Genomic DNA, 27,789 nt, shown 5'->3' with positions numbered 1-27,789 from the left:
AGGAAAAACAGATTTCAAAAATACACTAGATATAGTTCATTTTACATGGTCAACTTAACAATAATTTCCAGTGGATTTAAAAGATAAATAATTGCCACACTTATCCATCTTTATATGACTGACTTCCACATCTTTATTGGGAAAAAAAAAAGAATGTGGAAGCCACCAATTCAATTGAGATTCCTTATGAATGTTAAGTCCCATTGTGCTGTTTTTTCAAGCTCTTTTAAGGTAGATAGCATCTTAATGTGACCGTTATCATGTATGTTCCTGGTTCATCAGATGAAAATCAACCCTGTTTCCTTGTCCTGGGTATACAGAAAGACTACAGTTTGCAGCCTTTGTTCTTCTTGGTCAGGGCCATGTCATTCAGGACTGGCTGGTGGAATGTGGGTAAAATTATGCACCTCTCATAAAACATCCTAAGCCAACCTCTACACACTCTTTTCATTTACCTGTTGGCCAGTTGATGCAGAAGATACCTGGGACTTACGTAAGGATGAGAGACCCACAAAATTAAGTAGGCTGGGTCCCTGTTTAACTACAGAATAGGATTTTTCAGTAGAGCCTCCAAACTCACATGGGACTGTGATAAATAAATCACATTAACTTGAGCCACTGAAACTTTGGGAGTGTTTAATATAGACACTGACAAACATAATATACAATGCTACCTTTTTTGTTTTATTTATTTAACAACAACAACAAATATATATGCCAAGGAATTCTACTAAGCACTTTGTGAATATTAAATCATTAACCTTATGAAATAAGTAATATTATTTCCATTATACAAGAAAGGAAACAAAACACAAGTTCACACAGCTAGTAAGTAGCAGAGCCAATAATCACGTTCGACACTCTGACTCTGACTACAGAGTTTCTGCTGTTAGTTTCACACTGTACTACCTGAATTTAAATGAGTGTTCTTTTAAAAAAAATACTCACTTATGGGAGCTACACTTTGTGGTTTTCCATACCCTTGAGTATTTTAGGAGTTTCATATCAAGGCTAATTTATTGAGAGACCAGAAAATCCATTTGGCCTAAGTCTCATATTCAAGAAGAACCTCAAATGTAATGTGGTTACATTTAAGTCATTGTATTTTGTATGTTTATGTTTAACTACATGTTAGTTAAATATAAAATATTAAAATTTTTGTAACTTTGTTTTCACACTTCATTTTCCTTCAAATTACCAGGGACCACTAATAATTGGAAGTGGTCCAGGCAGGCTCTTAGTCTCTAAGGGCCCTGTTTGGCACACTCACTGATAAGTATCTAAAAAAGATTAATTTTATATTCTCTGGAGTTCTAAGTGAACTCAGCACAAGATCTCATTGAGTATGGAAAAGGTCGCAGAACCTTAAGAGTTATGGGAACATTCCATGGCACCACCAGGTAAGCCTCCAATGCAGCTGCAGTAGGCAAAGATAAATGGCACAAAGGGGCTGAAAAAAGGTAATCCCTTGTCTTGAAATAAACTTCAAAAACTTTTAATTTTCATCTAATTCTGGGAGAAAAAACATGGTTCAGTCTTTTCTATATTCCATAAGAAATTGTTATGCCACATCTAATTAGAAGTTATGTTATTGGCAAGGGAATTATTTGACTAAGGCACCTGTGCCACCTCTGACTCACTTTGAAAAGAGTCATGGGATCTGTAACGCTTACTTGGCTCTACTGAAAAAAAAGGAAAGCTCTGTAGCTAATGAAATGTCAAAAATGTAACATCTCTAAGGGTTTGGCTCATCCCTTCAGAGTGCACCAGAGAGTCAGCACCAGGCTTAAACTTAAGTCCCTACACAAGCTGAGAGCTTTGAGTTGTGAAGAATATTTGGGTTTCTTTCTCTATTTTTCTGTAAGTCATTGTTTCCTGCTTTCCTAAACTAAAATTATTTCTCCCTTTAAGGAATAATTGCATTCATGGGACTTAAGATTTAAGTGGCATGATTCATATATATTGTGCTGTCATTTTACCTATTTACATATGTAATATGCATATGTGACTTTTGTCAGATAGCTAATATGGTCCTTAGTGGCACTAGTGAAATTGTATGTGCTTGTGTTTATTTTTGCCTGTCATAATTTATTAACTTTAATTATCTAAATCCCTCTTCCATACACAGAACTAATTCAATTTAAACTCTGTTTATGGTTTTATTGGTCTTCTAAAGAGATCTAATCAGGGAGAATAATCAATTGAGTAAGCATCTTTTGAAAAGATGTCTTGAGTTCTGTAGGGGAAGAAAAAATATTTCCTCTACCCATCTTAGGTTTCAGCTGGGGATCTGTAACAAAAGACAGATTAACAAAAGAAAAGCATTCAATTTTATTTCTTATAAGTTTTATGAGGCCTGGGAGTCTCCCAAAGGATTGGCAAAACCTAAGTGCTATATATGAAGCTGAACAAAGAGAAGCAATTGTGGAAAAGTAAAATATATGTAGAGACGAAAGGAAGATAAAAGTCATTTTAATAATGTATGTACAGAATTCCCTCAGCCTGGACTCCCTGTCTCTGGTAATAAGAATATTTCTTTCCTTCTGGTACAGGGAGGACATATTTCACATGGGAGTTTTATTTCCTGCTCTCAAGAAGAAAAAAGGGGGTCAGAGTGCTTTTCTTGCACCTGCTGCTTTTCAAGTGCCTTTAAATTAAAATAATCTTCATGCCAGAGTGATGTATTTTGGGGTGACATATTCTGCCACCCTTCAGTGGAATAATAAAAGAGATCAAGGAATTGAAGTTGGATGGTCAAGATTTTAGTTCCAGATCATTTTTACTAATATTTGAATGAAATTTTTGAGACTCAATTTCCCCATGTGTTAAACCAAGATAAGAATTACTAGTGAAAGTATTATAATAATGTAAATAAAGTAATAACTTTTGTGGAAACACTTAAAACACTAAAGTTTAATGCAAATGTTAGACTTTTTATTTTTAAAATAAATAATGAAAAGGATAATGTAGACAATCATGGTAAAATGAAAGTCATTATTATTATGAAGCATGTCCCATTTTGGCATTTTTGTAACAAAGCATATTAATTGTATGTGCTCTCACTAAGTAACTATTGAAGGTATATAACAATACAGTAAAGATTTTCAGTGTCTTTTCTAAAATTTCACTCATTAATCTTTACTAATCTAAGGAAAACATTATAAATATAAATGAAGATTGAAGAAAATATGCATGACACTTTAATTTTAAACATTAGAAATTTTAAGTAAGAAAGGAAAATGATTTTGTTGAACATTATTTTATTATATGTATCATCCACTTAGAAATGTAAATTCATTATTGAACAAGACAACTTTATATTGGGTGTTAATATTTGGCTCAAAAAACATCTATTAAATAATGAATTTATTTGTTATATATTTCTTTATGACAGAAAAAATTTACTGAATTTCTTTGGTATTCATTATATTTGTATTTTTTCCAAACAGTTTTAGCTCAGTATTCCACACTAATTATCTATTGTAATTCGGATGGAGCATACCTCAAACTAGCATAAAACTCAATGTTTTGGAAAATGTGACCAAAGTATTTTTCTTTTGAAAAAAAATAATTTTTCAAAAGATAAACACTCTGCTATCTATATATGGCCAAGTTTTTTTTTTAAGGAAAAATATAACCTCAAGTAAAGTTAACAGAAGAAAAGAGACCGTAATAGTATAATTTAAGTTATTAAGATAGTTAAAAATTTTGAGATTATGCAAACTGCCAAATAACGGCATAAGGGCCTACTACTTTTATATTTTCCTATCCCACTGAGTAATCCAATATGTGTTTTAAAATTTCTATGTCTATGATTTTTTGACACATTTGAAATATTATTTATGGTATAGTTTAAAAATTGGCATGCATTGTTTATGTTTATTTTGGCTTTCACACTTTTGAATGAGATTTACTGTATTCTTTCCAAAAGAATGCTTTTTAATTTCCTAATGAAAAAGAAATATAATTATTACAAACTTTATTTTTCCAAAAGTTATAACTCATATAATACTACTGAATAACATACTATTTTCATGTAGACAAAATTGATCCTGAAAATACATGCTGCCTTCAGAGTTTCTAAAAAATAGGCATAGAATATTAGTCTGAAAAGATTAACTTTTTAGTGATCAAATATATTTATTTGCTTTTTCTTCTATAAGTACCTTTGGAATTTAGACTCATACATTCAAGTATTAAGTTGTTGTTTTTTTTTCACAGACCTATGGATCATAGTTAACTTTTGAGTGAGTTACATGTAACAATGACTGTGGAGTCAAATAATAATTGGGGAAAATTCTCCAGCAGTTCATAAAATTATATCTGTGTCTTACTTGCAAGCACTGAGGGGTGGCAGGTTAAATAGGTTAAGATCTTTCTAGAGTGGCATCAAAAGTTGTTTAAATTGCAATTACAGTTTATAGTGCAGCTGTTAAAATCCACCAAACCAAACTTCCAAAATGACATTTTCCATTTATCTAAGGAAATTTGCCAAATGTTTAATTTATAGGCATCTCACCTGGGCCCTTTTCCAAACATACACCTTTGAATGAATTATCTCATCTTTAGCTTTTACACATAAAACTGAATGTCTGTAGGTGACCTGTAATGTCAGTGAAGTTAAATCTGCTTCATATTGGTGGTGCTTTCAGACATGTAACTTGCATTTAAATAAGATAAAATAGTTACTAACTCTCCTGAAAAGAGATTTCTTAAAGGATTTCTTTTTTAATGTCTGTTACAGATAAATATTATGAATTCAGTTTCTGAAATCTATGTGTAATATTGGAGGAAAACATGGAAATGGCAACATCAGTGCACTTATCTGACCCTTGTAAATGTCAAGTGACAAATGAAGAAAATACATTAGGGTGTACTTAATAATTTTTGTTTAGCCATATGTATATTAATTATATTTTCAACCTCCTAGAACATTATGTACTTAATTTTTTCATTGAATCAAATAGTTACAATATTAGCCAAACAGGAGAATACTATTTGAAAATCGATTTTGCAATGTATGGCCTGTCTTGCTATCAGAATGGACTAGCTCTAAATTTCAGCAAGCAAATCAGACAAGGGTAAAAAATGTAGGTAACTGAATTAGTCACTTTTCTTCTGTAGGTCAGGAAAAGGTGATAAATACCTAGAAGAATTCCAAGGCTTCCCCTAAGTAAAATGGCCTTCTCTGTATCATCCTAAATGTTCAAACAGAGCTCTGTTCTCTCACTAGCTGAACTGCCAGAATATTTGAATGATAAAACCTTAAGTATAGAATCTAAAAATAAATAGAACTATCCCAGACTGTAAATCCAAGCTTTTGTAGAACATAACATATAAATGAGAACATTGAGCATTGTGTAGTTTGTAGTCATTAAAAATGAAGACTCAGAGGATCTCAAGTTAAATATAGACCCCACCCCATAGAAGCTGTGAGACCTTGGAAAAACTAATGTATTGAGGCCTGAGTTTCCTCATCTAAAAAATGAGAATGATAATTGTACCTGCCTGTTAAAGTGTTTGGTAGGATAATACCAAATATTGAAGAACATGTGCTCAGCACAGAGCCTGGCAAATTGCAAGTACTCTGTAAATGATACCCATTATTATAGGTAAATTAGAATTAATATAATCAACGAATATTTCATTAGCTCCAAGGTCAAGTGTCTAAAGGTCTAGAAGTTGTTGTCCTTGGAAGAAAGTAAGAGAAATACATATGGGAAATAAGTAAATACGAGGTGGAAGGAAATAGAGAATCATGGTGGAAACTAGACAAGCCAATTGTACTACCTCTAGTGAATTAATTTGCTAGTGTGGGAGATGGGACTCACCCCAGGTCTCTCTGCTCCTGACCTGACCCATACTCTTTACAGCTATGTTATATAGCCTCTCATTAACAAAATTTCAGACATGTATTTGGATATATTGTTGTTGCAGAAATAAGAACATGTATCATTAGACTGAAAAGGAAGTCTCATCTGAGCAACTGAGAAGGAGAAGTTGGGAAAAACCATTTCAGTGGGTCACTCTCTGAGGCAATGAAGCCTTAGTTGTTGAAAGCCTGTTTGAACTTTGCATAACATGAACTTGATTTGTATCCCAGCTCTAAAACCATTCTTGTGTAACATTGTTCTGGGACTTTCACCTCTCTAAATGTTGGTTATCTTTTTTAAAAAAATGAAAATAGTAAGGTAGCTTTTAGTACAGAATAAAATAATTTCTTTAAAACATTCAGCACAGGGCTTCCCTGGTGGCGCAGTGGTTGAGAGTCCACCTGCCGATGCAGGGGACACGGGTTCGTGCCCCGGTCTCGGAAGATCCCACATGCTGCGGAGCGGCTGGGCCCATGAGCCATGGCCGCTGAGCCTGCGTGTCTGTGCTCCGCAACGGGAGAGGCCACAACAGTGAAAGGCCCGCGTACCGCAAAAACAAAAAACAAAAAACAAAAAACAAAAAAACAAAAACAAAAAAGAAACATTCAGCACAGATTCTAATAAACAATGATGTGGGTATATCATTGTTATTGTTATGTTGTTTAAATAACAAAGGTAGCCCATGACCTGAAAGATGAAACACACATTGTTAAAGATGAAGAACAAAATTAATACCTTTGTGAGCATAGGTGTAATTTCCAGAGACAAATTAAGCTTTGGATATAAAATTAGCAACCAAAGGTCCTGAGTCCTGGGGTCAGATAGGCCAGGATTTCAATTCTAGTCTGCCACTTAAGTACTCTGTGAGCTTGTCCAAGTTAATTACTCTCTTTAAGCTTCAATTTCTACATCTATAAATGATATTGGTAATAGCAATGTGGAGTTATCTGATTCAGTATTGATTTAGATTATATTATAATTGATAACAATCCAGTCTACATGTCCTTAACAGATGTTCAAGTTTAATTCCTTTAGTTTATAAAAACAGATTTATTCCCTATTAGATTATAAAAATGCCAAGTAGTAGTAATTGCTAACTAAAAGTATGTTTCTATGGTAAGCACTTAATATATGTTAGCTATTCTAAAAGCTATACATTGAGAAAGTTGTGCTTCTACTAATTTGATATATGACGACTTAAAATAATTCTGTTATGGAAGTTGTTTTCATGCCAATCAAATAGCTAATAAGTTTATTATTCTTTTTTTGTTGTTGTTTTATTTTAGTCAGTGCAAAGAAAATAAAATCTTGCTTATTTGACTTTTTAAAATCTCAGACCACATTATCTTTTACAAAAGGAAATATATAGAGTACAACTTCAAATACTAGTAGGATTTTAGTACTATATATAGAGGAAAAATACCAAAATTATTATACACTGGAGCACTCTGGTAATATTCCTTCCAGCTTTAGTCAAGACATTGTTTGGTGCTAGAGTACTAAAGGTGATTTATTATAGATATCAATTTTATTTTTGGATATGGCCTTTATTGAAATTTTCTCTAGTATTTCTCCCTTTAGAGAAATTCACAGTCCTCTCAAGAAAGCTGTAAGGAAATTGCTATTTGTCATGTAAAATACTTACATTATTTCATTCTATTGTCTGTGAAAAAGCTCTGTATACAACCTGAAATTTAACTCTGAATTTTTACAGCAGTAGAAGCCTTAGAAGTGAAATAGAAATGAAAATATAGTATTTCCAATTATAATAGAAAAAAATAAAGATCCAAGCCCAAAACACAGAGGTCTTTTATAGCCACATGCAAATGGACGGGAAAAGAGAAAGAATATATTCAGCCCCCAAACAGAAGATAAGGATAAGGAAGTATTATGGCTTTCAACTCTCATTTGTGTTGCTTCTGCCTCAAAGCATCATCACATATCATAAGTTCATGTTCTGCAATCGTAATGATGCAGTTTCAAATATAATGGTAAAGGAAAGTGAGCCATATGAAAAAGCAGCAGGGAATTGTTGTGCCAAAATCTAACTTCTTTTAGAAGAAGGATTTAATAGGAATCTCACTGTGCATGAAAACAAGTTATGCAGATGTAGGTACATTGACATTTCAGTCATTTCAGCTCTTTGTAGCTTGGGCATGGATATGATCTCACATGTGAATTGAGTTTTTAGAGCTTCTTGCGTAACCACATGTTGGGATATGATTAAACTGAGTCCAAGTACTGAATCAGGCAAACAAAGACTCAAATGCATTTAGACAAGTTTTTACTTATTTCGTCATGTATGTGGTCTAAATATAGGCAGGAAGACTATTATACATGTACCTTTGGCATTGTATTATGAAGTATTTTAAAAGGAGAAACTCAGAGGAAAAGAAAACAGTGTTCACCTTCTTTTTCATTTTTGCTGGGATATGAGTTAAGCTTGGCTCTCACGTCACTTTAATTCAGAACAAACTAGAATGTGTTCTAGGACATTTTTAAATCAACTTTACTGAGATACAATAAATTGCAAGTAAGTTTTTCATTAATGGATATTTGATTTGTTTCTAATTTTGAGCTATTTTGTTTACAGCAGCTATGCTCATTCATTAACTTATCTTTGCATTAACAGAAGTTTTTATTATCTTTGGTAAATACTTAAGTGAATGGCTAAAGTTAGGTATATGTTTAAGATTTTAAGGTGCTGCTAAGTAAACTTTTTAAATTATTATACCATTTTACATTGTCATCAACAGGGTATGAGATTTCCAGTTGCTCCAAATCCTCATCAACACTTTGTACTGTCAGACTCTTCACTTTCCTCCATTATCATGGGTGTGTAATGGTACCTCATTGTGCTTTTAATCTGCATTTCTCTGATATCTAGTGATATCTAACATTTTATCAGGTGCTTATTGGACAACTATATATATATATAAGAATATATATATATATATTCTTTTGTGAAGTATCTTAAATATTTTGCACATTTTCAAATGTGGTTGATTGTTTTCTTACTGTTGAGCTACAAGAAGACTTTCTATATTCTAGAAGCAAGTCCTTTGTCAGATTTAGCATTTCAGATATTTTCTCCAGTTCTGTGGCTTGCCTTTTCATTTTCATAATTGTCATTCAAAGAGTAAACATTGTTAATTTGAACAATGTCCAATTTCTCAAACTCTGGGGTCATTTTAAAATAGTTGAAAATCATTTTCCTTAAAGCTGTCTAAATCAGTATATAGGTATTCTGGTTTCTCATTCAAATGTGAGTTTATCCCGCTCTCTTCATCCAGCCATTTTCCACCTTGTTAGCCATCCTTTACCTTACTGAGCCAAGAGAACACAGGCCTCTGTCAGCTGCCAACACTCAAAGGACTCATGAATTCACATACCTCCCATGAAAGCAATAAAGGAAGAGAAAGTAAACATCATATTCCATTTCTTTAGGCTCTTTTCCCATTTGATTAGGCCTCCAAATTTTTGAGTTTGTACAAATAAGCAGAACCAGGATCAGTTTTAAGCAGAACAGGGAGAGGATGTTAAAACCATACAAAGTGTGTTGATCTGAAGCCAGTAAAATTAAGTAAATGCAAAAAAAGCAAGCAAGAATAAATAGTATAATATAGTACAATAAAGAGAAAGAGTATCAAATGTCCACATTTAGGGGGAGAAAAATTTTGCATGGTTTCCCATAACATATCTCAATCTGGAAAGGTATAAATATACATGATAAATTGGATCATGAATTGCATGGTTATAAAATATAACAAGTAGCAAGAAAGTCCAAGTGGACTAACAAATTAACTGTAAAAAATAATGGAATAATTGTCATACTGGTGATAATATTCTAACTTGATGCAATTAAATGAACTACACAAAAAGTATTGGCAGCTACAAATAAAAACTTTAATTTTTTGCAAAATGAAAAAGAAGAAAATTAAAAGAAACAACTGTCATCAAATATTTTAACCTCAAATATGAGGTTAACATCTATAATGACATAGGTGTATTTGCATAAGTATGACCTGACAAAACATACCATAAACATATAATGTAATTAAATACGCAGTAATGATCAAGGAAATTAAAACAAAGCAGTCTTAGAATATAGCTCTTCTTTAAAATAATATATTAAAAATTATGTAGTATACAATGTTTATGAGATGAAGCCAGCACATTTAAACACAGGAGGTAATGTAAATATTTGTAGCTATTTTTGAGAATAGTCTGGCAGTATGTATGAAGGAAAATCATATTTCTATTTTTTGATATTGAAATTGATTTGAAATAATTTACCTAAAGAACAAAAGGAACTAAAGCTTTTATAAATACACATGTATAATAATTAAACAATCTCTAATGATAAATATCAAAAAACCTAGCAAAAAAAATGCAACAATGGGGGAAGGCCGTTAGCCGGGGCCTGCGGTACGCCACTTCAGTGAGGGGCTCAACCGCGGTCAACCGGCTTGTTGCTTTCCTGGTTGTCACTCCCCCGTGCCGGCCCGACAAAACACGCCAGTAGTGTGACACCAATTCTTCTCGGGCTCATGGACGCTGCCCTGAAAAGCATCACCCTTTATACCAGAAAGCTGGCGGGCACTATGGGGAAAAACAAAACAAGAAGTGGAGGAGGTGCTAGAAGAAGAATATGTGGTGGAAAAAGTTCTCGACTGTTGGGTGGTAAAAGGCAAAGTGGAGTACCTCCTAAAGTGGACGAGGTTCTCAGATGAGGACGACACATGGGAGCCAGAAGAAAACCTGGACTGCCCCGACCTCATTGCCGAATTGCTGCATTCAGAAAACAACACACGAGACATAAATCAGAGGGAGGCAAGCGCAAAGCTGATCCTGATTTGGAAGATAAGGGGAAGGAGAGCAAACCAAAGAAGAAGAAAGAAGAGTCAGAAAAGCCACTAGGCTTTGCCCAGGGTTTGGAACCGGAGGGGATTATTGGAGCTACAGACTCCAGTGGAGAACTTATGTTCCTGATGAAATGGAGAAACTCTGATGAGGCTGACCTGGTCCCTGCCAAGGAAGCCAATGTCAAGCGCCCACAGGTTGTCATAACCTTCTATGAGGAAAGGCTGACGTGGCATTCCTACCCCTCAGAGGATGATGACAAAAAAGATGACAAGAATTAACTCCCCTGAGTACCAATCTCTGTCACATCTGAATGTGGGCTTCAAGTGGGGAAAGAAGGAGTTCTACTTGTCTTGACACCATAAAGGTGGCTTGAAAAGATGTCCATTGACATCTTCTGTGCCCTACAGCAGCCCAAGTGCTTTAAAGCTGTTCCTTGCTGTATAGTTTGCACACCCATCCTAGTGGAGGGGAAGGAGGGTCAGTGTTTCAAGGCAACCCATTCTGAACTTTGCTGAGAAAAGCAAAGGGCCTTCTATGAAGGACAAAACTTGCAGAATGGGATGTGGGAGGGCAAAAAATACTGTAGATCTTCAAAGAGCATCTCCACAACCCACAGCCTTCTTCCCAATAGTGTTAACTCTGCATTTTAACAGCGTAGCATGTATGTAGTGGTTGGCTATTATTGGTGTATTATTTGGGGTGGGAGGGATGGAGTGGGAAAGAAGGGAGATGGGTTAGGATCAATTTTGTTAAAATTTGGGGCCTGATGGCAGAAATGGTGAAACAAAGGAAAGAACAACTAATGATTCGGTTCTGTGTCCAGAATATTTTATCCTTTCAAAGAATGTCATTGGCAACCTAAATGAGAACTGTGAGAGACTGTTTAAAAGTTGTGAATGCCTGAAACTTAGAAGCCAAGGTGTTCCCTGACTGAGCTTAATGCTGTTCCTGAAAAAGGACCAAGCCAGTTAAGAAGTTACCAAAGCTGCCATTTGGGGGATGGAAACTGTTTGAGGAGGAAGTCTTATTGGAGTGTATACACAGGCAGATCATCCTGTCTTAGAGGTGCTAATTATTGAAATTGACAAGAAGACCCTTTCTTTTCCAATTATGAAGTTATAAATATCAGCTTCTCCACCCAAGCCACTGGCTGAAGTATTTTAGGAAGGGCAGATGGTGGTATAGGAGATGAGAGAGTAGGGAAAGACAAGGGCTGGTGCTCTTCAGGTGGAAAACTCTTGGAGCCTCTGTGTTTTGAACTTTGAAACCATTGGTGGCAGGGTTCAGTCACTGACAGTACAAGTTCACTGAATCATTTCAAGAGTTGAATGATTTCAGAAGCCCTAGTCTCAGGAGAAGATTAAATTTTCATACTGGGGCAGTGGTTCACTTTAAAACAAAACAAATTTTTTTTAATCCTAAGAATTAACTAAAACCCAAAACACTGTCTTGAATCATGAGATCCATCATTTCTTGACATCGTCTAGACCTGCATCTAGAACTCCACTGTAAAATCTTTTTAGGCATGTGTTAGATTTCTGTGAAAACTTTTGTTTAAATGTTAAACTTCATACCAACACTGTCAGTTTTTGTCTTAATAAAACGTAGATTTATTTTTAAAAAATGAAACAATGACTATAGTAATGTTATGGTTATTTAAATTTTGAAATGCCAATCTAATAAAAATATTATGTAAGCCTTTCAAATAATAACCATTAAGACTGTATCAGTGGAAAATAACTAATATTACAGAAATTTACTATTTATAAAATGATTTCATTTACTGCATATGACCCTCAAGCAACCATATAGTCAAGGACAATATAGTTTAGTATAATAGTCAAGGGTAATAAAGTATAGTAGTTAAGAGCTTGACCCTCAAAATAGGCAGTATTCAAACCCCAACTTACAAACTTTGTAAACTTGGTCACATTATTCATCCTCTCTGGGATTACTGGCTTTCTAATCTGTAATGAGGATAATAATTAGACCTACCCTGTGGATTTCCTTAAAAGATTTAGATAAAGCATTAATGATATTATAAGAAACTTTTATTATTCCATTGTTCCAATAATAAAACTGGCCTTTGGAAAAACATGTATTATCTAATATAATTTATTAAGTAAGTGTTTGCATCAGAATTTGAATACAGGCATCCAGATAACACAACTGTCACAAGTATGTTATGTTATTTTCATCTGTCCATAGTTATATATTTTGCTACCTCAGCAAAAGAATGTAAACTCCTGAGAAAAATTGAGTCAAATACATGTTTTATTTCTTCCAACTTCTCCAGCCCTCAACAGTCTATATTAATGGTGTTCCTTAGGTGAGGAATTCCCTTCACACCAGTTCTAACAAGATGATTGAGACAGTTTAAAGTGTCCCAGTGTGAACTTCTTCAACTTACTTCATTTCTGCCTAAAAAATCTCTTTGTTTATTCACCTTCCTTCATTATTTCTTGTAAGAATAAATCTGTCACCATTTTATTGGTAATTTATTTCTATGATTCAAAACTGAGAACATTATCATTCCTCCAGTCATCTGATAGGCTGTTCCAATTATATGCCTTGTGATATAATTAGGATGGGGGATATAAAATTTCAACTACATAAAATTTAGATGCATGCAGAAAAAAAAAAGCTGCAATGTAATAAATAGAAATCAAGTGATTGCTATTTTAGGGTTATGGAATAATATGCCAACTTTTAATATCAATTTTCTTTTTAATGTTATACTACTTCAAAAGAAAAAAAATTAAAGAAGCACGGGAGAAGAAAAAAAGGCTGGTAAGGGATTCATAATAAATCATTCCTCCTAAATCCTTATGTACAAAATTGTACTACAAAACATATTTTTTGGCCCGATGAAAATCATAGAGTTTGATATACAATTTACTTTAATTTTATGCTGGTATGTGCCCTATAAGTTTTGTCCACCTTTTTTTCCCCACATAATTTTCTAAATTAGTGGACATTTTTATACATAAAAGTTTGTAGAATGTTCTAAATGTATAGTTTCTTTTTATCACTATTGCAAAATTGCTACAGTACAATATAAAAGTAATTGTTGCAGGATAATTTCAAATGATTAACTTTTCTCTATTACTCCAAAAATGAATTTTGTAATAATCATCACATTTCCTTACTTATTTTAAGGTAGTTCTAATGGTCAGTTTTATGTGTCAACTTGGTTAGGCTATAATCCCCAGTTAATCAACCTAGGTATCACACTAATCTAGATATCACAGCTAATCTAGGTATTGCTGTGAAGGCATTTTATAGATGTAATTGACATCTACAATTAGTTGACTTTAAGAAATTATCCTTGATAATCTGGGTGGGCCTGATCCAATCAGTTGAAAGGCCTTAAGAGCAGAACTGAGGTTTCCCCAAGGAAGAAGAAATCCCACCTGTGAACTATATCAGTGTCAGTGTCAGCTCCTGCCAGACATTTTTCAGTCTTACCTTTCTGACAGCCTGCTATAAAGATTTCAGACTTGCCTAGCTAAAGCCCCCCTCCATATATATCCACCTGATTATTGAAATCCTTTGATGAGCATTTATATAGGATACAAATACCTTCACCTTCTTTGCCCATCCAGACAGGTCTATCCACATATCTCTTTCCAGATCACCTCGTCACCAGTTTTCCAATGATGTTCCTTCCAAGTCCCTGACTATCCAGCCAAATCATTGGCCATAGCTCATGGATCAATATAGACTCATGGTTCTGGCTGTCCCCTTATAGGCAAAATGAACAACCAAGTACACTACTCAAAGTTCAGCCCACTGGAAGGATTTCCCATCACTGTTGTCTTCAGTGATGATCCAGAAGAGGGCTATAGGACTGCAGCTGTCCACTTTCAGATGGTGTCTCCATATTAACTGGATCTAAATTTTGTTTTCTTCAGTCAACTTGTTGTAGAGAACTTATGAGACCATGGGTACTAGCTGGACAGACAAGATAATATAGCAAAATAGGGGCCATGGGCATTTGAACCACTATCTCATGTAACTTACATGTGCCTTCATGGTCTGCTTGAGTCCAATATTATAAATATACTTCCATTTGATAATGGACAGCTGATGGGCACACTCAATTTAATAACTTAGCACATCAGACAACATCCAGTTTGTGATGGAAAGTTCACATTGCACGGTAACTTGGTGGCCCAGAGTTAAGCATCCAGCGTCTACTGAAGCCCAATAGCAATCCAAGAACTGTTTCTCAAAAAAGAATAGGTATTGACAGAGGATGGCAGGGCTTTCCTCCAAAATCCTAAGGGTCTGAACTATGATTCATTTATAGAGGCCAGCCAGAGGCACCAAACAACATCTTATTTGCCACTGACACTTCAAGCATTGCTGAATCTTCTGGATCAAATGGCGTCAAGTGGTAGAATATCTGGAAACAGCATCCTGGACCTGTTGCAGAAACTTCTCTTATTCCAGGTCCCACCGAAAACTACCAGCTTTTTGGGTCACTCAAGAAATGGGCCAGTGAAGCATACCCAAATAAGAAATATGTTGTCTCCAAATTCAAAAGGGCTCATGAGGTATCATACCCCTCTTTTTATTTGTAGGATAAATACAGCCACTTATCCTTCACTTTCAAAAGAGTATATTGACATGCCTCACACCACAGGACATCTAGAAATTTCACTGAGGTGGAAAGCCACTGAATTTTTGTCAAATTTGTTTCTAAATGTCTGACATGGAATTATCTTACCAACATGTTAGGAGTAGCTACTTCTTATCTTTCCAGCCTCTTTCACCACCTTCTCCTGTGATTGTCCAATGGGCTTATGAGCAAAGTGGCCATGGTAACAGAGATAGAGGAAATGCATGGGTGGGCTCAGTGACATTGAGTTTCACTCACCAAGCCAACCTGGCAACAGTCACTGCTAAGTGACCTGTCTGCCAGCAGCAGAGACCAGCACTGAGTTCCAAAAATGGCACCATTCCTGGGGTAATCAACCAGTTACCTAGTGGCTGGTTGATTACATTGGGTCACTTTCAGCAGGATGGGGCAGTGCTTTGTTCTTACTGGAATAAACACTCTGCACACAGATTTGCCTTCCCTGCATACAGTACTTCTGTCAAAACTACTGTCCATGGACCTACAGAAAGCCTCATCCACCATCATGTTATTCTACAAAGCTTTGCAGTAATCAAGAAACTCACTTCACAGCAAATGAAGTGTGGCAATGGACAAAATGGTGTCCACATGGGCAGCCATACTTCATTTAAAGCAAAATATAGTCAAAGAAGGAGTTAATGGTGGAGGATAGTTTACTGCTCATTGACTAATAATTCCAGAGTTAATAGCAGGAGAATTTGGGAGGAAGGGAACTATAGTAACTCAGGACAGAGGAACAGAGTTACGTACATTGTGAAGAACAGAGTGTGAGAAAACATGAATGATCCTAGAGTCTTGCTTATTGAGTGGAGAGGAAGAAAACAGGAATGAAAAGTAGGATATATTTAGTTTTGATAGTGTATTGAAGAGAGACCCTTAATTCTAATGGAATTTACCTGTTTTTGCAATGGTTCACACCCTTGACTGCAGCCTAAAATCTACCAATACTGAATAGAAGCCCTATCCCCAAACATTTAATTATTCAAGTATTTGCTTCAGCAAAAGATGTGATATAATTTAAAAGCCCCCCATGTGGTTCTAATGCACAGTTAGTGTTGACTACTAGTCATTAACTACTGCGACATTATCTTGAAATGAGTCTCAATGATAACAGGTTGGGATTTATGTTTCTCCTGGTCATCTGGTCAGTAGCCATCTGGTATAGGAAGAGTATAGAATGGAAAGCAGTACAGGAAGTTAAGCACGATGCCTGTGTTTCTTCACCTAAGGGAAGAATGAAGATTCTGTAATTCTAAGTAAGTTCAGTACGTGTGTAAGATAAATAGGCAAAGAAACTGTTTATAATTGAGTTTTCTCACTTGAATGTCCCCAGGGTTGGTGTGTTCAACAACCTTGCAATAACTGTAGGCTTGTGCTCCCTTCTGAGACCTAATCATTTGTGTGGTAGGTCCTTGGTGGAAGTTGCATCAGGGAAAGAAGCTGAGTCTTAATAGAATTAGCTTGATGAGATTTTTAGTGTTCTCTTCAGGTTTTGAGATCACCAAATTAAATTAGAACATAATCTAGATCACATTAGAGAACATATATTTGGGAATGGAAAAAATAATTGCAAGATATTAGGATTCAAGGGAGTGCTTAGTGATATTTATGATAGCACTAAGTGATTAGTGATATTTATGGTGCCAAAGTAAAGTATCACTATAGACAGGTGTAATTAGATTTCTGTTGTTCTTAACAGTTAAGTGACATTAATGATCTAGCAATATATTATCTCCAAAAAGTAAGATTGTAACCTCCAGACACTTGGAAAAAAACATTACCTAGAATAAAATCATTTATAATGAGGCAAGTTTACAGAAGAAGAAAAAAAAAAAAAAAACTCTTTTGCAGATTATTTATGCTTTAAGAAGGACATGGATTCTCACATAAATATATGGAATGTCTAGCCATAAATTTAGTCTGAGGAGTAAGTGTGGAATATATAACTATACATATTGATTTATCTCAAGGAAATAGGTTTCCATGATTTAACAAAATATAATTGTATAGTAAAATTAAATAAGTAAAAGAAAAAAGATGAAGTTATTTTTTCTCAGCTTAACAGCTTAATTTTTTTTAAGAAACTCGAGCTAAAGTTCAAAATAATTAATAACAATTTTATGAATCCTAAAATGAACTCTTCTTAATGATTAATGTCTTATTAAAGGAAACCCATCCAACTGGAACTTTTAAAATAAAATAGTAATAACAACAAAAATAACAATATCAGATCAAGAACTTTTCAGAAATAAACCTAAGTGACAAGATTCAGTTGGGCTGTACTGATTACATTCATATTAACTATTTAACTATTAACTATTTACCTTCATATTTAACTATTTAACATGAACTCAGGAAGGCACATTCCAGTCACTAATCCTCTCATCTTTGTTCATCATTTCTCTTGTTCTAGCCCATCTCTACCATTTGGGTCTTCCCTCAGGTATCAAATGTTACTTGGAGGACTTTTACGCTGTATTTCTAAATCATTAAACCAGAATCATATCAGTTATTTTCTTATAACTAGTTCTTATTTTTTATATAATTGAATTTTTAAAGCAGATAAAAACATACAACCTTAATATAATCTTTACAAAGTAAAAACAAATACATGTGATTATCTATTTCAGCCCTTTGTACCACCCCATCCTGTTCCCCATAAGTAACTATTTCAGTTGTTCTTAATTTTAGTCTTTACATTACTAAATAGCATAAGTGTACTTGGATTCATCAATTTTAGGCATTACTTATTTGTTATGGTAGATAATGACTTAGCCTTTTTTCATATCACTTGTCACTCTACCACTTTCCAATATCATTATATCACAAGTGGGGTTAAACTAATGTATTAATAATAAAATACTAATATTTTATTATTATTAATGATTAATATTGCATAACCATGTAGTATATTAGTAATACCTTTTCCTTTTGATACCAACTTTTTATTTTTCTACATTTTTTATATAAATAAATACTAGAAATCTATACAAATAAACAAAAGCATCAACTAAAAATGATCCAAAAACTAATAACAGATGCTTCATAAGAGTGGATGTTCAAGAGACTAATAAGCATATGAAAAGTTGTAAACATCATTAACTATCATGAAAAAGCAAACTAATACTAAAATTAAATAATACTGTACAACCTTTAGAATGGATAGGATTTAAAATAATTACAATATCAAATGCTGACAAGGGTGTGGAGTAACTGGTAGGTTGCTGGTGAGTGTGTAAATTATTAAAATAACATTGGGAAACTATGTGTCAATTTCAATACAACTGAATATATAGCTAACCATGATGTAAAAATTTCACTTTTAGGTATATTCCCAGGAGAACTGAGTTCATATGTCCACCCCCCAAAAGACATATATAGGAAAGTAAATTACAACTTTACTCATAATAGCCATTTATAGAAAGCAATCTAAATATTTCACAACGGTAGAATGTATAAATGCATCATGGTTTATTCACACAGTAGAATACTACACAGCTTAGACACAGCAAGGGGTGTGTGTGTGAATCTAACAAACATAACAATGAATGAAAGAAACCAGATGCCCCCCCAAAAGTATACACTGCATGAGTCTATTAATTTGGAGTCAAAAAACAGACAAAACTGGGTTATTCAAATATTTGTTATCTTAGTTGAGGTGATAATTCCACAGTCTATATATATATTTGTCAAATCTAATCAAATTGTATAATTTAAATATATGCAGTTTAGTGCAATTAATTTAAACCTCAATAAAGTTTAAAATGCATAAAAAATAAATACAGGCAAAAGGTAATAAAAGTCAAAATAATGATTATTTTTTCGGGAGGATTGAATAAGAAAGAGCCCAAGGAAGCTTTCTAGAGTGTTGATACTGTCCCATATATTTATCTGGCATGTATGGTGTGTATGTGTGTTTCATTTACAGGATGAATTTTAAAGGATGAGGCAACACAAGTTTCTAAGAGTTGATACATGATGTGAGGAAAACATAAATCAAGAAGAGCTCCTGAGGTTTTCCCCTGAATTAGTGGATGAATTGTGGTATTATTTACTGAAGCAGAGAGTAATGGATCAGGTGTAGGTATATGAGTAGGAGTGATGGAGGGAGGGACAGATATGTTTTCTTCTTATCTTTAATTTTTTGGAATATATTATTTTGAGAAGCCTACCAAACATCGAAGTGGATAAGGTTAATAAAAGGTTAATATGTGAATCTGGAGTTTAGCAGAAAGATTAAAACTTGAGATAAATATTCAGGAGTCAAACTCATATAGATGATATTTAAAGCTTTTGCAATATATGAGCTCACTTAGGGAGTTTTTGTTCAATGATTGAATACTGTGGCTCTCCAGTAGTTGAAATTCAGAAAGTATAGTAGGATTTTTCATTCAACCAAGAAGTCATGGCTGAAGATATGAGGGAAAAATAAGGTTATGATATTTTGGAATCCAAAGATAGATTGTTTAAAGAAGAAGAAAATCCAGTAATTCCAATTTGATACATGTGCAATTAAGGTATGCTAAACTATTGTAATAGAAACAATGTCAAATCTAGGTGGTTTTACATACTAAAAGTTTATTTCTAGTTCATATGTATCCTGTTTTTATTAGGTAGAAAGGGGAAGGGTACCCTACCTCACTTGACATTAAGGGCCCAAAGCTAAAAGGGCTCTGTCTTCTTCAAATTTATCTTCCAAGATCACCCTGGCCATCCATAATCAGCTGTCATATAAGAGGAAAGAGGGAAGATCAGACATGGGAGATTTTGCAGGCCAAACCTAGAAGTGGTGCTTATCACTTCTATCTACATACCTCTCATCAGAACCTTGTTATGTGGCTGCAGACAACTGCAAGAAAAGCTGGAAAACACAGGCTAGCCTGAGTATGTGTGGCAAATAAATTGGTATGATGAGAGGCCATCTAGCTTCTGCAACACATATCAAAACTCTCTCAGACTTACTTTTCATTTACCGAAAGCAACTTTTTTTCTTCTTTGTGTTTCCTATGTTCTCCTATTACATTTCATATAATATTTTTCAGTGCAATTACATATCTGCCTGTAACAGATGCATTTCAGGCCTTTATCTTCATGGATCCAAGCAAACAAATCAGCATAGAATAGAGAAATTTCTGATGACATTTTAATGATGATTGAAGTTACTACACAATTTGGCTAAGCACACCTGTTGAGATCTTGTAGTTGAGCCTTAGCCAACCATTCTAATAAGAAATGCTGTGTCCAGTTTCATTTGATTTTGTTACAGACACACACACACAGAGGGAATGAATTCGCTAGTAGAGATTCTTTGAAAGAGACAACAAACACTTTGAAAAGAGAAAGGATAGTGTCTAAACATTTAGACCCCTGACTTTGCAATAGGCCTACTCTAATTAATTTTAGACCTAAAAGGGGCAATTCCTGGGGTTCTGTTGTGGCTAATATGGAGGGAAATCCAAATAAAAGTAGAATCCAGTTTCCATGAAAGCATAAGGCCTGCACTTATGCAGCATAAGAACACTGCACTTAGGACCAGTGTAATAAAGTCTATACTTCTCCAATTACTGGTCCAGCGAACTGAGAAGATGCATTTAACCTCTCCATGAAGTCAGATAATGACATCTACTTCACAGGGCTGTTGTTAAATATTAAATGTAGCGATGCAAATAAAATGATTTTCAAATTAAAAAGAATGAAGTTCAAAAAAGTATCATTTCTTCCTTTCTTGAATATTTTCATTAGCAGTTTCTTTTTCACGACCAGATATACATACTTGTATTTGTGTAATTGCTCATATAAACTCTATCACCCCCTTTACCTTGGTTTATACCATAAAAGTGAGTAATAATGCATGTGCCTAATTCCATTTACCTCTCCAAGAGATGGAAAATGTAAATATTGTGGTTGCTTCCTGTCAAAAAAGGCAGAGTTTATTCTTGCTACTGAGACCTTACTTGCTTGTAGTGGATTGCTAACATGATTCTGGTCCTCACAAATTAGAATATTTGATTTTTATTATCTCTAAATTACTGACAGAGTAGCAGAAAAAATACTGTTAGTATTTATTATATAATTTAAGTTCTATAATTGAAACATTAGAGAATGTTATTTAGAACTTATTGCAATATATATTTTAATAGACTTGTGGTTCATTAATAAAAGTAATATATTTTAAATTTATGAGTTTACTTATATGAACATATGGCCTTTGGACTTAGTTATCTTGGAGCACAAAATGCTAATGACACACACATGTATATAACATATATATGTATATGTATACACACATAAACACACACATATATGTTTATATATACATAAAATATATGTATAATCAATATATAATAGTGAAATAAACACATGATTTATTGATCAAATACCAAGCCATAATATTTAAATGTTGCACAAATGAAATCAAACTTCACCTCATAAGGAAATAGCAAAAGAAATTAAACATCAAATGTAACACAAAGGGAAAAAATAGACATACAGGGACTACGAATAGTTTCTTAGACACTTGAACAATCTGTGCATGTTTTCTGGATGCTGAAATGTGACTCTTTTATAAACTTGGTTCTTTATAGTCACTGTCACAGGGAAGCACACATGTTAAGAACAGTAGTGGAGTAGTTCCAAGGGTCTTTAGGATTGTCTGAATTGCCACTCAATGTTGATATCTCTTGGCTTGAAGAGAAAAATTATGGATAGAACTCGTACTGAAGTCTGTAAACAATAAATAAAAGCTGTTGGGTAGAAATAAGATTATGGATAGAGGCTAGCAGAAATTGAAATAATTTTATAGAATAAGTTTTGAAGTAATATAATTTTGTTACTTCTGTATTCTATCAATAAACAATACAGCATAGAACATTAAATTATAGTGGTATAGTTACTCTGTTACATTTTCAACTTATTTAAAGACAGACTAATGGCAGAAGTAAAATCACCCCGCAGGTTACAGCCACATATACTGTTCCTTTGCTTTCTATTTATTTCTATCACAGAGTTGTTCTATAACCTAGAAATTTCTCCTCACAGCTTGGGTGAAACCTAGGCTTGATGAGACATTTTACAGTTCACCAGTGTTTTTTATCCAGGCACTGTTTTCTTTAAGACTTTTGAAATACTGCCAATTGTTAAATCATTTTTATAGCACGTGCAGACTGAACATATACTACAAGTTTCTGAAAGTCCCATAAAAAATTAAAGTCATTTAGTAACCCCAATAATTGTGCACTGACCTTTAGAATACAATAAACCTGTATTTAGCTTGTCCATTAAAAAAAAAAAAGAAAGAATCCTTCCTACAGACCCATGCTCAGTAGCAGTAATGATGAAGTACCTATGGTAGTTCTGAAGAAAACAAAAAATAGGAATTAGGAAAAGATTCAGTTTTTCCAGAAGGGAAACACTAAAATGATATGCCAATAAGGTATACGTGTTGGAGGGGAGGGAATATGTTAAAGTAGTAAGAAAACCCTTTATTTAAATGGTGCACAATTCAGGTACACCTAGCCTTGGGAGGAAAGCAAATAAATTTTGAAATCTAAGATGCACCACACACAGTAATGAATTCTTACTATTCTACAAAGATTCAAAATATTATGTGTATTATGCTACTGTAACAAATTACCATAAACTTAGTGACTTAAAACTTTAACGCAAATTTATTATCTCACTCTTCTGGTGGTCAGAAGTCTGAAAATCAAAGTGTCCACAGGACTGCGTTCCTTCTGGAGGTTCAAGAGAAAATCCATTTCCTTGCCTTTTCCAGCTTGTAAAGGCCACTCACATTCCTTGGCTTGTGGCCCCTTCCTCTACCTTCAAAGCCAGCACTATAGCATCTTCTGTCCTCTCCAAGTTTTATTTCCATCTTCACATCTTCTTGTCTGACTGTGACTTGCCAACCTCCCTCTTATAAGAACCCATGTATCAATAATTGTGTTGGACCCATCTGGATAATCCAGGATAATCTCATCATCACAAAATCCTTAATTTAATCACATCTGTACAATCCTATAAAGTAACATATTCACAGGTTCCAAGAATTAGGACATGGACATTTTAGAGGGGCCATTATTCATTCTACCACACTAATTTTAATTTAAGAGAATGTGCTTTCTTTACTTTCCAGCATGTATTTCCTACCATAATTTTAAATTTTAGATTTTAGATACTGAAGCCTGTGAAGTCTGGGGTCTACAGTGAGCTGCAGCTCAGTCTATTTAATTTATTTAATTTAATGAAAGAACTCTTCAAACAACAACAAAAAAACCTTTTTTGCTGCTCTTAAAAGCTGTGTTATCTTCAGATCGGGATCATGCAATTTATTTACTACTAAAGAAAAACAATTTCAACTTGCAAAATCAATTTTCTTCAAATATATGTTATCTAAATATGAGCTGAACCTTAACCTGCACATTTGGCTTCTGCTGCCATTAGTTTTTCTCTTCCTCTCACTTTATTATGTACAAAACCCCTTCAACCAATTTTCACAAGAGTTCTTGTCGCACCAAGTATTTCAGATATTAAGTTTCTGAAAGGACCCATCACCCACCTTAAGGCATAAGTTACTCAGTACCTCTCAAAATCTTTTATTTTCATTCTTTTCTCACTTGGCACGTGGTGCCTTCTCAGAAGCAGCACAAACCTCTCCCCTGGCCTCCTGCACAGCAGTTTAGAGGCTATTATTTCATCAAATCTAGCAGAGGTTATCAAAGTTTTTTTTTTCATTCTAAACAATTAGACATGTTGAATACACTTTTCCCTACCACATGTCACATAATATATTCAATTTATTTAGTAATGCAAAGAACAGATGAGAAAAACATAAATCACTGCCTGTTTCTTCAATTTGTAGACTTTGAATGTAATGCCAAAAGTAGTAAATGCTAGTAAGGCTTTTACTCTTTGTGACCCAGGATGTCTCAGAGAGAATTCAAAGCCTTAGTGTTGATAATTATTCTGAGTGATTTACAGAGGGATTTTGAAATTATTTGTTGTTGGAGAGCTCCACAGGTAGGAACTTTCAGCTATGAAAATAATTGGAAGAAATGGATCATCATGTAATGTTTTCTACACGATTAAATATTTATGGTTTTAATCACAACAAAGAAATTGGAGAATTCTTTAATGTTATTCAGTGACGTGTTAAGAACTTTCTTTAGCTTATAGAGTTACTGAAATAAGGAAAATAAATGTTTCTTTAATTTTCAAAAATTATATTAGTCATTTTATTTGACAAATATTAAATGTTTGTTACAAATGTCCTTGAGAATGAATGTCTCTAAATACAAGGAAATGTCTTTGTTTCCTTCCTTTCATTTAATTTTGTTATTCAATATCTGAATTGTAGTAATATTGGCAAAACTAATATAAAACAACTTATTTGTTCCAATTCTCAAGGACTAAGTAATTAAACACTTCCATAATTTTGAAGCATCTAAATTATCAATTTACTGTGGCAGGTGTGATGGTTAGTTATGCAAAATTATCCACAGCCCACGTCTCCCTTGTCTTTCTTTACTATAACATTGTAAAACGTTAAAACATTAACTTTCCCCTACTCTTGCAGCTGGCGTAGCCAAGAATCCAGTTCTAAAAGATGAACCATCAGCAGAAATTGCTTGGTGGGGCTCCAAGAACTCACTTTAAAGGTGGGTGGAATCAGCTGGAACACTTCCCCCTTAACTCCCCCTCCCATTTAACTTTCCTACTTCTTCTTGCCTGGATTAGAGATCTGATCCCTGGGAGTGAGTGGCTAGCTTCAGACCATAAAAATTAAGGGTCACATGCCAAAGGTAGCAGAGTAGGAAAAGGAAAGGACCTGGATCCTAAGAATTTAATCCACTACGCTAACATTGGGTCTTCTACATCTTTCCTCTTTTTGTGTGAGATAAATAAATCCATTATTTATTTAAGTTGATTTTAAGTTTTATTTTCCTTGCATTAGAATGGAATCTTGTTAGTTTTTACTTATTCTTTTTTGGCATTCTTTCCAATTTTCATATGTGTGTACGCATGTGTACACACACCTGCATATTTATATAAAAATATATAATTGCTAGAGAAAAATAAGAAATAAAAAAGATTTTTGCATTCACAATATTTTCGTGATAACTTTCTAAAGAGAAAAGTCACAGGCAAATAGTATGTATAAAATCATGGAAAGAAATATGTTCATTCAAACTGAAGTTGCCTGTAAGGATAACATCCCTAAGTGTTTTCCTATCCTCACTTCTGTGAGCCCTGAGTTACTTCATCCAAAATCCTAGTGCTCTAAAGAAATTGGAAACACTGCCCTGGATTAAGGTCATTGCTCTTAGTATGACTACATTTCTGACTTTGAGTTCAGTACCCGCAGGACATACAGAAGTGAGAGTAGAGTTCAAAATTTAATAAATGATATAAACTTTAATTTCATCTGCACTTGCATGTAGAACTAAACTTATAGTCTCATAGCCATTTACATTTATTCAGACCATTTAGTAAGAAATGTCTAGAAAGTACACTTTATGATTCAGCTACAGTGATTATTACTAAGGCAATTGGCTTCTGTATTTGAACCCAAACAGCATCCCGAAACATAGTGTGCTTTATATTACTAGGTATTTTAAGATCCTCAACTATTACTATTTCTTGAAGAACTTCTTTCTTAGTAAACTTAAAAAAGAACACTTTAATTCTACCACATCAAATTTTGCCAGTTCCAATGTTACTCTTCATTATGGGGGGTTCTTCTGCTATGTGTTGGAAACCCTGCTAAATATTTCACTTGCAATTTGTTTTAATTCTTAAAATTACCTAAATGATGCTTACATACATATTTTAAGCAATTTGCTCAATTTCTCATGACTAAGAAGGGGCTAATCCAGGATTTTAGTGGGATCTGACTCCAGAGGCAGCTTTCTGAACTCTGCACTGTAACAGTCCTGTGTTGCAAAAATTGCTTTCCACCTTCCTTAGGAATTCACACATTTTACCATCACTGTATTTCACAGGGTCTGTGCTCTACTTTTTCAGTGATTCAATAAAAACGGTTTCAGTGCTTTAAAGAAATATTGAACTCTTCTTCTCTCAAACTTCTCCATCCAATTTGAAGTTTTACAGAAGAGGGTGCCTTCAATAACTTTCTCTTTGACGTAACCTATTCTTCACTGCTGTTCTGATGCTAAAAGAGGCTTGTCAAGTAATGTCTACCCACTAAAATCATTTGTGACAACAGAGAGGCACGCATTAAAATAAATTAAAGTAGGATAGCCATAGTAATTTTAAAACTTTCTCCTAACATGCTTTTTAAGGTTTAAACTTTGGCATTTTATAACAATACAGTTGTTCTTTCAGAAATGTTGTCAGTTTTTGCTGCTCTCCTGGTTTCATCTTATCTGCAAATGAAGTTATTGGCAGGTTTTGGATAAAGTTTCTTGAAATATTTCATATTTTGAAACAGCTGGCAGTGATTATGCTGAGGCTACAGAAAGCAAATGCAAAGGACTTGGAATTCAGAGACACTTATTCATCATTCAAGAAATCAGGATCCATGTTTTCTTCTAAGTTTTTGTGTTTTGGAGGAAAATAACTATGTATTCTGGTAGTTTTTAAATAACTTAAGTGTAGGCTAAACTAAAAATAGCCATTTAGGTGTATATATATTTTTGAAAATTTCGAGTGTATCACTGATGCATAAGATACACACACATACACATCGTGTACCTACACATATATATGTGTGAATATATGTGTGTGTACAAATGCACACCCACAAACACACATACAAAGTACTTTACAAGACAATTCTGCACACCTTGCATCCGTCTCCAATCCATAGAACAAGTCATCCATTGTCTATTAACCCCACCCATCTTGACTTCCAGTAAAATCGTATTTACTGCTTAAAATATATGCTAGAAATCTAAATCCTTAACTAATTTTAAACAACCATCTCACATATATTGGTGTAAAAATAATCTCCACACACTGTAAGGCACTACAATAGAGTAGCTTTAAGCAGAGATTCTAAAGAGAAGCCACCTGAGTTTAAACTGCATGTTTATTGTTTACTAATTTTATGACATTTGACAAGTTCCTTAAACTCACCTGTCTCAGTTTTTCATCTGTAAAACAGAAACATAATATACTTCTTTTTTAAGGTTATAATCTGGATGATGTATTCATTACTTTCACTCACAACCTGTTATTCAGAATTTAATCACACAGGCACAGCTTACCACAAGCATTGTCTAAGAAATGTGCTTTTTATCTGGAGTCCTATGTGCCTATCTAAAAATCAGGGCTAAATGGTACTAAGTGATAACCATCAGTCTATTCTCCAAACAATAGCAGAGAATGGTTTTTTCAAACTGTTAGTCAGATCTTACCATTCTTCTATTCCAAACTGTAATAGCTCCC

The 27,789-nt window shown here is 34.0% G+C and overlaps 1 pseudogene; it reads left to right on the top strand.

Moving 5' to 3' along the window:
- Positions 1–10,423: 10,423 nt before the first annotated feature.
- Positions 10,424–11,121, top strand: LOC137220987 (chromobox protein homolog 1 pseudogene; annotated as a pseudogene).
- Positions 11,122–27,789: the final 16,668 nt, after the last annotated feature.

Source organism: Pseudorca crassidens, chromosome 3 (assembly GCF_039906515.1).
Source record: "Pseudorca crassidens isolate mPseCra1 chromosome 3, mPseCra1.hap1, whole genome shotgun sequence".
Lineage (NCBI taxonomy): Eukaryota > Metazoa > Chordata > Mammalia > Artiodactyla > Delphinidae > Pseudorca > Pseudorca crassidens.
Note: the sequence above shows the minus strand (reverse complement) of the source record. Positions and strands in the feature narration are given on the sequence as shown.